This window comes from Hyaena hyaena, unplaced genomic scaffold (assembly GCF_003009895.1).
Source record: "Hyaena hyaena isolate Hyena2069 unplaced genomic scaffold, ASM300989v1 scaffold_971, whole genome shotgun sequence".
Lineage (NCBI taxonomy): Eukaryota > Metazoa > Chordata > Mammalia > Carnivora > Hyaenidae > Hyaena > Hyaena hyaena.
Window position 1 is genome coordinate 552,425 of NW_024081604.1, and position 9,984 is coordinate 562,408.

A 9,984-nucleotide genomic window follows, 5' to 3' on the forward strand; every position below is an offset into this window, starting at 1 on the left:
TCAAAGCATAGGGATTTGGGAGGTGAGGAGTTAGAGTTTCCCTTTCTAGAATCAGGTTCTGGAAGAGAAAAGCCAATTGCCAAGGATAAACAAATCTTTTGATGATCCTCCTCTTTTGTGCAAGCCAGGGAAATTTTAACATGAGTGTTCTTTGGAGAATGGCACAGGCTGTTATATTCAGACAGATTGTAGTATGATTTTTCTTACTAGAAGCAGACAGATCTATATTGTGTCTTTTATTTGGGAGACTGGACTTAATCATTGCCATCTTCAGTACTTAGTGGTGCTGCCAAAATGGTGTGGTCAGAATGAGGGAGGGAATAAAGGAAGCTTCAGAGAAAACATGAGCCGAGTTGAGTCATGTAAGCAAGTATATCAACTTTCTCACCTAACACAGCACCAAAGTGTGTTCCTGTGATCACAGAATGCCTATTTAAAAAGAAACTGAGAAAGAGGCTCCTGGGTGGCTCAGCTGTTCATGCGCCTGACCCTTGGTTTCAGCTCAGGTCATGATCTCACAGTTTGTGAGTTTGGGCCCCACGTCGGGCCCCGTGCTGACAGTGTGGGGCCTGCTTAAGATTCTTTCTCTCCTTCTTTCGCTGCCCCTCCCCCACTCACTCTCTCTGTCTCTCTCTCAAAAATAAAGTTAAAAAATTAAATAAATAAATAAAAAGAAACTGAAAAGGATAAACATAGGCACAAGCAGCTCTGTGTCTAGGAAGGATGTGGAGATGTGAGATGAGAAGGCAGGGTGAAAGCATCTCTGGTGGCACAGTGCTGGCCACAGGAGTTCCATGATATGTATCGATTGCATTATTTTCTGAAAGCCTACAATGATCTATGGAGCAAGGAGCCTATGATGTCTTATACATCTTAACTAAGAAGAAACAGGCTTTTATGTTCCATATTCAGCTACAAAACACAAGTCCAAAAGCAGGCTCTATGTTGGGGTCCAGGTGAAGAAGGTAAAAGGAGTCAGTGGGGGTTGGCAAGTGTTCAGAATCTGTGTTTCCATTCTCCTTTTCTTCATTTGTCCCATATGGAATCAGACTGCTCCACGGTCCTGTTTTCTTGTTCGCAGTTGTGAAGACAGTAGGGTCCTGGCCCTCATGGACCTTACGGTCAGTCAAGGAAGGCAAACATTGAACAAATAGCTATAGGTGTGAAAAGGGCACGGGAAGGAAAGGTTCAGTATGCATGGGGTGTAATTGAATTCAAGAGGTCCCGGGAGGTATTCCTGAGGAACTGTGAGCTGAAGGATAAGAAAATTTGACCAAGTGACACTGGGGACAGTATACACAAGCTTGGATCTGAGCAAGGGTATGGTTCATTCAAAGAACCTGAAAGGTGGGCTTTTCATAGCATAATTGCATGTTTTAGGGACAACGTGGGGTCAATAATGTTCTAGTTTGGAGGAACTAAATTTCATTGATTCATTGATTCCTTGATTGAATCATTAGTATTTGTTGAATACTTGCTATGTTTCAGGCATTGCATTTGGCCCTGGGGACAAAAAGTTGACGAGGGTATGGTTCCTGCCTTCCTAATGCCAAAAATCCTTGGAGAAGATATGCAAACATGTGAACACTATACAATATGATATGCATGCCAGTCGAGGTAGGTGAGGAGGTTTAAGTACAATAGAGTGGTCAATTTCACTTGAGGGGAGGACTGTAATCAGGGAGGATTTCTCAGGGAAAAGGTTTGGTGCAGTGAGTAAATGTTTTTCGGAGAGATAGGAAGAATAAAGGCATCCAAGACAGAGGGAAGACTGTACAAAGATGGAGGGACCTGTGGCGGTGGAGTACAGGAAGGAAACTGCAGTTGGGCAGAACTGAAGTGGGGAGCACATGATGAAGGGCCTGTTATTTGTCATGGCAATGGCCTTGGGGGGTCTAAGTTTCCTCCAAACAGTTAACTTATTCTTATATCCTAAGATAGACATTAACAGAAGCTCATGGAACCAGAAATCAATGTGTATGTAAGTGACCTACAAGGTATTTTGTCCAGTGTATTTGTTGATTTTGCCTCACCCAAAGGACTTGAATTTGGGAGCATACAGGCCCAGAGTAGCTGACAGCCATCTTGTGACATGCAGGACCTGAAAGCAGAGCCAATCTATAGGAACAGAAGAGAGAGATGGGAGAAAATTAGATCCCGGTGCTGTTATTCAAGCCCCTGGATTAAGCCACACCTGAAACAGGTACATTTCTAAATTCTTCAGTTACAAGAGGTAAGTCAATTTGCATTTTTGCTTAAGTCAGTTTGATATATATGTATACACATATCATATATGATATATATATGTAAATATATATGCATGTATACATTTTTGGTCATTTGCAACCTAATAGATATACTTAGCTTCTTCATTTACAGTTCAGGAGCCTAATATTCAGTATGCTAAAGTGACTCACTATCAAGTGGTTAGTTAAAAACTGAGATTAAAACTCAGGTCTCTTGACTCAGAGGCCAGATTTAGGAATATCCAGATTTTGAAAAGCATCTGCATGTGAGGGCCTAAATATACACATATCTAGAGATCTGTTTTGTGGGAACCACATATTTGAGAGTGTGATTCAGTTTAGTTTTAAAATGACATTTCTGGGGTTCCTGGGTGGCTCAGTTGGTTAAGCATATGACTTTGGCTCAGGTCATGATCTCATGGTTCATGGGTTCGAGCACCATGTTGAGCTCTGTACTGACAGCTCAGAGCCTGGAGCCTCCTTCAGATTCTGTGTCTCCCTCTCTCTCTGCCCCTCCCCAACTAGCACTCTCACTCTGTCTCTCAAAAAAATAGAGGTAAAAAAATTTTTAAAAAATGACATTTCTAAGTGACAATATTGTAGAAAGAATATTAGACTGATAATGTGGCATTATTACTTCATGGCCCATTTGCCACCAATTATCATTGTGACCTTGGGCATATCTCTGGACCTGAGTTGCTCATGGGATGTAATTATCTCTAATTCCTCTTCCATTTCTATGATTTGCAGAAAAAATACACTCAGTGTTCATTTATCCATGGTGGATCTTACATATTTCTACATATCCTGGCCTAATCTTCCTTTTGGATTATTTTTGATGTTATTGGGTTCAATGCCACAAATATTTACTGACACCGATTATGGGCTAGGCATTGCAAAAGAGAATAGTTATTTCTAGTCAGTGTTACTTATATACTTTTGTATTCTCAGATGCAACTTGATGCTGTTTGTAGCCCCCAAGTATATTACACAATGCCTTCCAATCCAGGGAACATGTGATCCCAAACAAGAACAGGGTTAGAGAGAGGGGCGAGGCTGTCACTGTGCACCAAGAGGAGAGGTGAGGCTGTGGAGTCAGCCTCTGAGGGTGTAGACCAGAGTCCTGAGGAACTCAGACAGATTGGAAACCAAATGAGTGAACACACACACATTTCCGCTTGAGACAGAATTGGTTTTGAACCATAAGTCTTTAGAAGATCGGTGCCATACCTGTCACTGTAGATACCTTTGGGTCCTTAAAGAGTGGTTGTCTCCAAGTTCGGGAACAACTTACTAACATTTTTCTTCATATGATATTATAAGCACTTACTTGCTTGATGAACTCTTTTGGATAATTTTGGTTTTGTAATACAGCAATTAATGTGATTCACCAAAGTAATTTTTTTAGCTTGTAGTCTGTTTCTTAGCCTGTCCACCAACAGCTCTGTCGGCTGCAAAGTGACCCTGGAGCTCTGCAGCCTCACCGGAGTCTTGGGAAGAGGCAAAGACGCAGACTGTGCAGCTTGCTGGAGCCAGATGCTCTCTCCTCTCTAACCATGTTGGCCTGTGTGACCCTGCACACGTGATGTAAGTTCTTTAAGCCTTAGTTTTGTCATCAGTAAAATGGGAATGATGATCTCTCTCTCAAGGGATTGCCCAGCACAGTGATGATTTATAGCAGAGCCTAAATAAATGTTATCAGATAATTGTATTAGTGGGGTTTTATTTGAACTGTGTTCAAGTGATCTATTAGACTCTGGAAAAGCAAAATGACAAGAGCACAAGACAGCCCAACTTGTAAGGTCAACATGCAGAATGAAGACAGACCACAGTTTGATCATTTCATTTGGCCGGAGGATCAAAGTCCCAGGTTGTCCCAGGTTAATGTACTACTGTGCTGTGTAACTCTAGGAATATTATTTAACCTCTCTAGACTTCTATATCTTCATAGCTAGATTAAGTATAATATTGCAACCCTATTTTATAGAAACTAAAAAGAGATAGTGAAGGGTGAATATGAAAGTCTTTGTGAGAGAAAGTATGAATATGAAAGTTCATGTTAATATGGTACAATTAACCTTAAAAATTAATATGGTTATATACCTTTTTTTAAAAAAAATTTTTTTAAATGTTTATTTTTGAGAGGGAGGGAGAGAGAGAGAGAGAGAAAGAGCAGGGGAGGGGCAGAGAGAGGAGGAGAGAGAATCCGCAGCAGGTTCCAGGTTCTGAGCTGTCAGCACAGAGCCTGAAGCGGGGCTTGAACTCACAAACCTTGAGATCATGATCCGAGCTAAAGTTGGACGCTTAACCAACTGATCCACCCAGGTGTTCCTCCTTTTTTTTCTTTTCTTTTTCTTTTTTACACAGTACACATTATTTTATGTTCATAGGCCTGTACCACTTATTAAAATATTCTTTTCTCTGTTTATTAATTTCTGTGAGGCTAATACTGCCTTTGTACTTTATAAAAGGGTCCTATAAAAGCAGTATTTGTCAAATGTTTCCAGCAAAAGAGTTAGAAAAGAACCACTCTACCGTTGAAAAGAGATAACTATTGTCAATTTATTTTTTTCTACCAAGGAAATAATTGCTTCCTTCTAAGGAAGTATTATTTTTTAGGGCAATATTTTAACTATTCAAAAAGATTATCTGGGACGTGTGTCAAACCTTTACTTTCTTCTGCTGAATATTTCTAATAGCATCTGTGCATCTAAGCTGGGAAACTGCAAAAATCCCCTAACATTTTCAGATCAAGCCACGTGTATTTAATACATACCACCTCAAAGAGAAAAATTACCATAGCACTCTGTAGTGAGGAGAAAACTGAGAGATTTCTAAGAATATATGGGTGTAATTTTCTGTTAACTGTTCTTGGAAATTTGCCTCTAAAATAACCTGTTTGCAACCCCTTAGTTTTATTTGGTTTAAAGGAAACTGTTGTTTACCCATTTAGCTACCAGAAACTCTCTTTATCGTCTTAACTGCCTATGGATGTGTTAAATAAAGTTTATGTTTGGGGTGCCTGGGTGGCTCTGTCGATTAAACTGTCCAACTCTAGCTCAGGTCATGCTCTCATGGTTTGTGAGATCTGTGTTGACAGCTCAGAGCCTGGAGCCTGCTTTGCATCCTGTGTCTCCCTCTCTCTCTGCCCCTCCCCTCTCCCATCCTCCCTCTCTCTCTCTCTCTCAAAAATAAATATTTAAAAATTCAAAAAAATATGTTTATTTAATTTAGCTTTAAAAAAACGTTCTTTCTGTTTCAACTTGAGAGTTGACTGAAATAAGATGATGTATGTAAAACTAATCTGTAGTCTAGCTTTAAAGTCATTAAACACAACTAGGGGATTTTAATAAAATTTGAGGTTTTGGAATTTTAAGATCTTATTTCCAAAAGAAGGAATTTTGTCTCGTTTCATATGCTTTGCCACAGAGCAACTATATATATATTTTTAAAAATTTTTAATGTTTATTCATTTTTGAGAGAGAGACAGTGTGAGCAGAGGAATGTCAGAGAAAGAAGGAGACACAGAATCTGAAGCAGGCTCTAGGCTCTGAGCTATCAGCACAGAGCGCAACCCGGGGCTCCAGCCCATAAGCCTTGAGATCATGACCTGAGCCAAAGTCAGACGCTTAACCAACTGAGCCACCCACGCGCCCCAGAGCAACTATATTATACTGGCAAAAACAGTAGTCCCAAATAAGAAAGAAGACTTAGAAGAAAAAGCCAAGCCGAATGTATTTTATCTGCAGAACTTGGTTTAAAGGGGATTTTGAAATTATCACTAGACACTAGACACGATCTTTGATGTAAGAGGTTGGGGAGGGGGTAAGGCAACTGAGAGACCCATCTGGTCACTTTGGGGTACACCGCACACCCTAAGTAAACTTCAGACTTTATATACTTGTTTTCTTTTGCCTCCCCGCTATAGTCTTCGTTCATCCCAAGACTCTTAATATGTTGCTCATGCAGATGCTACTGCTGGAAGCTGGGAGTGGAGTGTGTGTGTGTGTGTGTGTGTGTGTGTGTGTGTGTGTGTGTGTTGGAGGGGATGAGTTTGAGGGATTGATTTTGCTTTTCTTGGGCTTTGCTGGATATGTGTGCTTCCCTACCCCCTGTCTCACCGCCCCCCACCCCCCATCATCCTCAGCTCTACGTCCAGAGAGAAGATCTGTATTACATGTGGGCTGTGTTTCAAAGAAAGCCTTATCTGGTGTCCTAAACCATATGGATCAGTTCACCATGAGATTTCATAGGCTCAAGTCCACACATTGGACTCTCATCTGGTCTGCCACTGACAGTCTAGACCATTGTTCCTCTGTTTCATGGGCACACTGTTGGTGAAAGAGAAGATTTTATGTTTTTATTTTTATTTTTTCAATATTTATTTATTTTTGGGAGACAGAGACAGACAGAGCATGAGCAGGGGAGGGGCAGAGAGAGAGGGAGACACAGAATTGGAAGCAGGCTCCAGACTCTGAGCTGTCAGCAGAGAGCCTGACATGGGGCTCTAACTCACGGACTATGAGATCATAACCTGAGCCAAAGTCAGATGCTTAACCAACTAAGCCACCCAGTCACCCCTAAAAGAGAGGATTTTAGATGCTACATGGACAAATATTTTATTTTGATTGTTATATATTTTAAAACAATTTTTAATGTTTTATTTTACTAGAGACAGAGCGTGAGCAGGAGAGAGGAGACAGAACTCAAAGTAGGCTCCAGGCTCCGAGCTTCCGACACAGAGCCTGATCTGGGGCTTGAACTCACAAACACGAGATCGTGACTTGAGCCGAAGTCATAAGCTGAACTGATTGAGCCATCCAGGAGCCCCTTGATTGTGATGTATTTTTAATGCTTAGGAAAAACATTCGTTTCCATTGATGCAATTATATAAAGTTTCTGTAATTTCTTTAATTCTTCTTCATTAAAAATTTATTTTTTATTTTAGAGAGAGAGAGAGAGCACAAGCAGGGGAGAGGGGCAGAGGGAGGGAGAGAGAATCCCAAGCAGACCCCACAATTAGCATGGAGCCTGATGTGGGGTTCAACCCCATGACCCTGGGATCATGACATGATCCAAAATTGAGAGTTGGATGCTTAATGGCCTGAGCCACCCAGGCACCCCTACTTCTTCTTTTAAATGCGTTTGTTTAAATTAAAAGTTTGTGTTGATTTAAAGACAAATATTAAAAGAGTTCTGGAAGATCTCAGTGTGGCAGAAAATACGAAGGTGGCATGTGAATGACTGAGGTTAGGGAAGCACTGAGTAGACTCTAGGCCAGCTCCTTGCTTCTACCCAGGCCCACACACTAGTTGGACTCAAGAGTCAGGATGCCCTTTGCATGTTGGTCTTTACCTTAAGAATGTCAGGCAATGATGGGGGAATGCACCTTAGCAGGTTCTAGGAGACCTTTAACCTAAAGAGTGGTGAAGACTATCAAACGAGGAGGCACAGGAAGTGACTGAAATAGAGAAAAGTACGTTTTGACTTAACAGTTGGATTTGTGAAGGTTTCCTGAAAGAGAGAAGCCTTCATTGACATTAGCAGGAACTAGCCAGGTGGAGAAGAGAAAAGAAATGATGTATTCTACTCTCATTTCTTAAGCCACAAACCCAAATTTTGAGCTTTTGGTTAACTTGAGAGAGATGGGAAGGGCCAGGCTATCTGTGATTTCATCCCTGACACAGGCTTTCGAGTGTATGCAGTTTGGTATATACCTCTTTTCCTGAGAAGGACAGAAGGAACAGGGTAATGGTCTTTGTGACATCAGCCCCATCAAAGGGGAAATAGGGCAACAGCAAAATAAGGCAACCACCTGAAGGACAATCATTTGCCTGAAACAAGAGCAGAAAAGAGGAGGGATTTCTTCTTGTATTTAATATGTTCTGGAAATGTCACATTTCATTGTCTGGAAGTGTCTTCAAGCAGGGAAACTGCATTTCTAAGAATGAGGCTCTGCTTAAACCTTGAGTGGTGTGGGGAGAGAACGATGCAGGGGATCTTGCTCTTCTTGGCAGTTTTTATCTTTCCTTCTTTTTGAAAAAAGTTTTAAAAAGTTTATTTATTTTGAGAGAGAACACGATTGGGGTAGGGACAGAGAGAGAGGGAGAGAGAATACCAAACAGACCATCCTGACAGTGCAGAGCCAGACACGTGTGGGGCTCGAACTCATGAACCTCGGGATTATGATCTGAGCCAAGATTAAAAGTCAGATGCTTAATTGACTGAGCCACCCAGGTGCCCTTTATCTTTCCCCTTTTTTAAAATTATTTTTTAAAATGTTTATTTATTTTAGAGAGAGAGAGACAGAGTGTGAGCAGGGGAGGGGCAGAGAGAGAGGAAGACACAAAATCCAAAATAGGCTCCAGGCTCCAGCTGACAGCTCTGTGCTGACAGCTCAGAGCCAGATGCAGGGCTTGAACCCACAGACTGTGAGATCATGACCTGAGCCAAAGGCAGACACTTAACCAACTGAGCCACCCAGGAACCTCTGTATTTCCTTCTTAAGTCAGGCATGCTTGATAGAAAAGTCAACTACAGGCAGCCTCAGCTTGGAGAGGTTTGAGTTCTTTTTTGAACATAAAAAAAGAAATTAAAATAATATGCTCTTTCGGAGTAATATAGAACAGGCATGTCTAATAGAAATATAAAATGAGCCACATTCATCCTTAAAATTGTTTCTAAATGTTTTTGTTTTTTGTTTTTTGTTTTTTGAGACAGAGCATGAGCAGGGGAGGGGCAGAGAGAGAGAGAGGGAGAAATAGAATCCAAAGCAGGATCCGGGCTCTGAGCTGTCAGCACAAAGCCTCACGTGGGGCTTGAACACATGAACTGTGAGATCATGATCTGAGCTGAAGTTGGACACATAACCGACTGAGCCACCCAGGCACCCCTACATTTATCATTTTGAACAGACACATCACAAAAATAAAAAGAAATAGGAAATTAATTTTAATAATATATGTTATTTAACTCAATATATCTAAAATATTGTAATATGTAATTAATATACAAAATAATGAAATATTTGTCATTTTTTTCATGAAAATAATTTGATATTGGCAGCATATTTTCCACGTATAGCATGTGTTAATTAAGATGTTTAATTGTCACTGGAAATAATGTTTAAGTTTTCTAACATATGCAGTTGAAAAAGTAGACATATATCTAAAATGTGCCAAATATACTTAAAAATTTTCCAATAACTGAATCAAATATTAGTTTAATATAAATAAATATATTTATTATTTCAATTAGGTTAAATGAAAATAAAATTATATTTCTTCATTTCCACTAGCTATGGTTCAGGTGCTCAGTACTACATGAGACTGAGTGACAACTGGACTGGACCATAGGATAGGAGAAAAAAAATAATTTGGAGAGGTCATTTTTAGTGCCTTTTCTTCTGTAATGATTACCAAGGTAGGAATTTCATAAGAAACTGGGTGATGAAAGCATATTGGACAAAGCTCAGAAAACCTCATTCTAGACCAAGATCCATCATTAACCATGTTTTCCTTTCCTGTAATTCAAGGAGAATGGCACCTTTTCTTCTACTTTGTTGGTTTTTGCAGAAGATACTTTAAAGAGTCATTGAGAGCCATAAATAATGGGTTTATGGGATTTGAATGGTCCTCAAATATCTTAACCAATGGTTCTCAAATGCTTGTCCACAGACCAAACATGTGCTTTCCACACAACATTCCCTTATATTCCCTTATGAACCTTTTCACCAAAT

At 40.2% G+C, this 9,984-nt stretch overlaps 1 long non-coding RNA gene across 1 annotated transcript; it reads left to right on the forward strand.

The window, feature by feature from the left end:
- The first annotated feature begins 1,492 nt into the window (after positions 1 to 1,492).
- On the forward strand, positions 1,493 to 6,958 carry LOC120223237. The gene is made up of 4 exons (XR_005526243.1): positions 1,493 to 1,617; positions 2,040 to 2,203; positions 3,662 to 3,833; positions 6,919 to 6,958. It is a non-coding gene; the product is annotated as an uncharacterized LOC120223237 (long non-coding RNA).
- Positions 6,959 to 9,984: the final 3,026 nt, after the last annotated feature.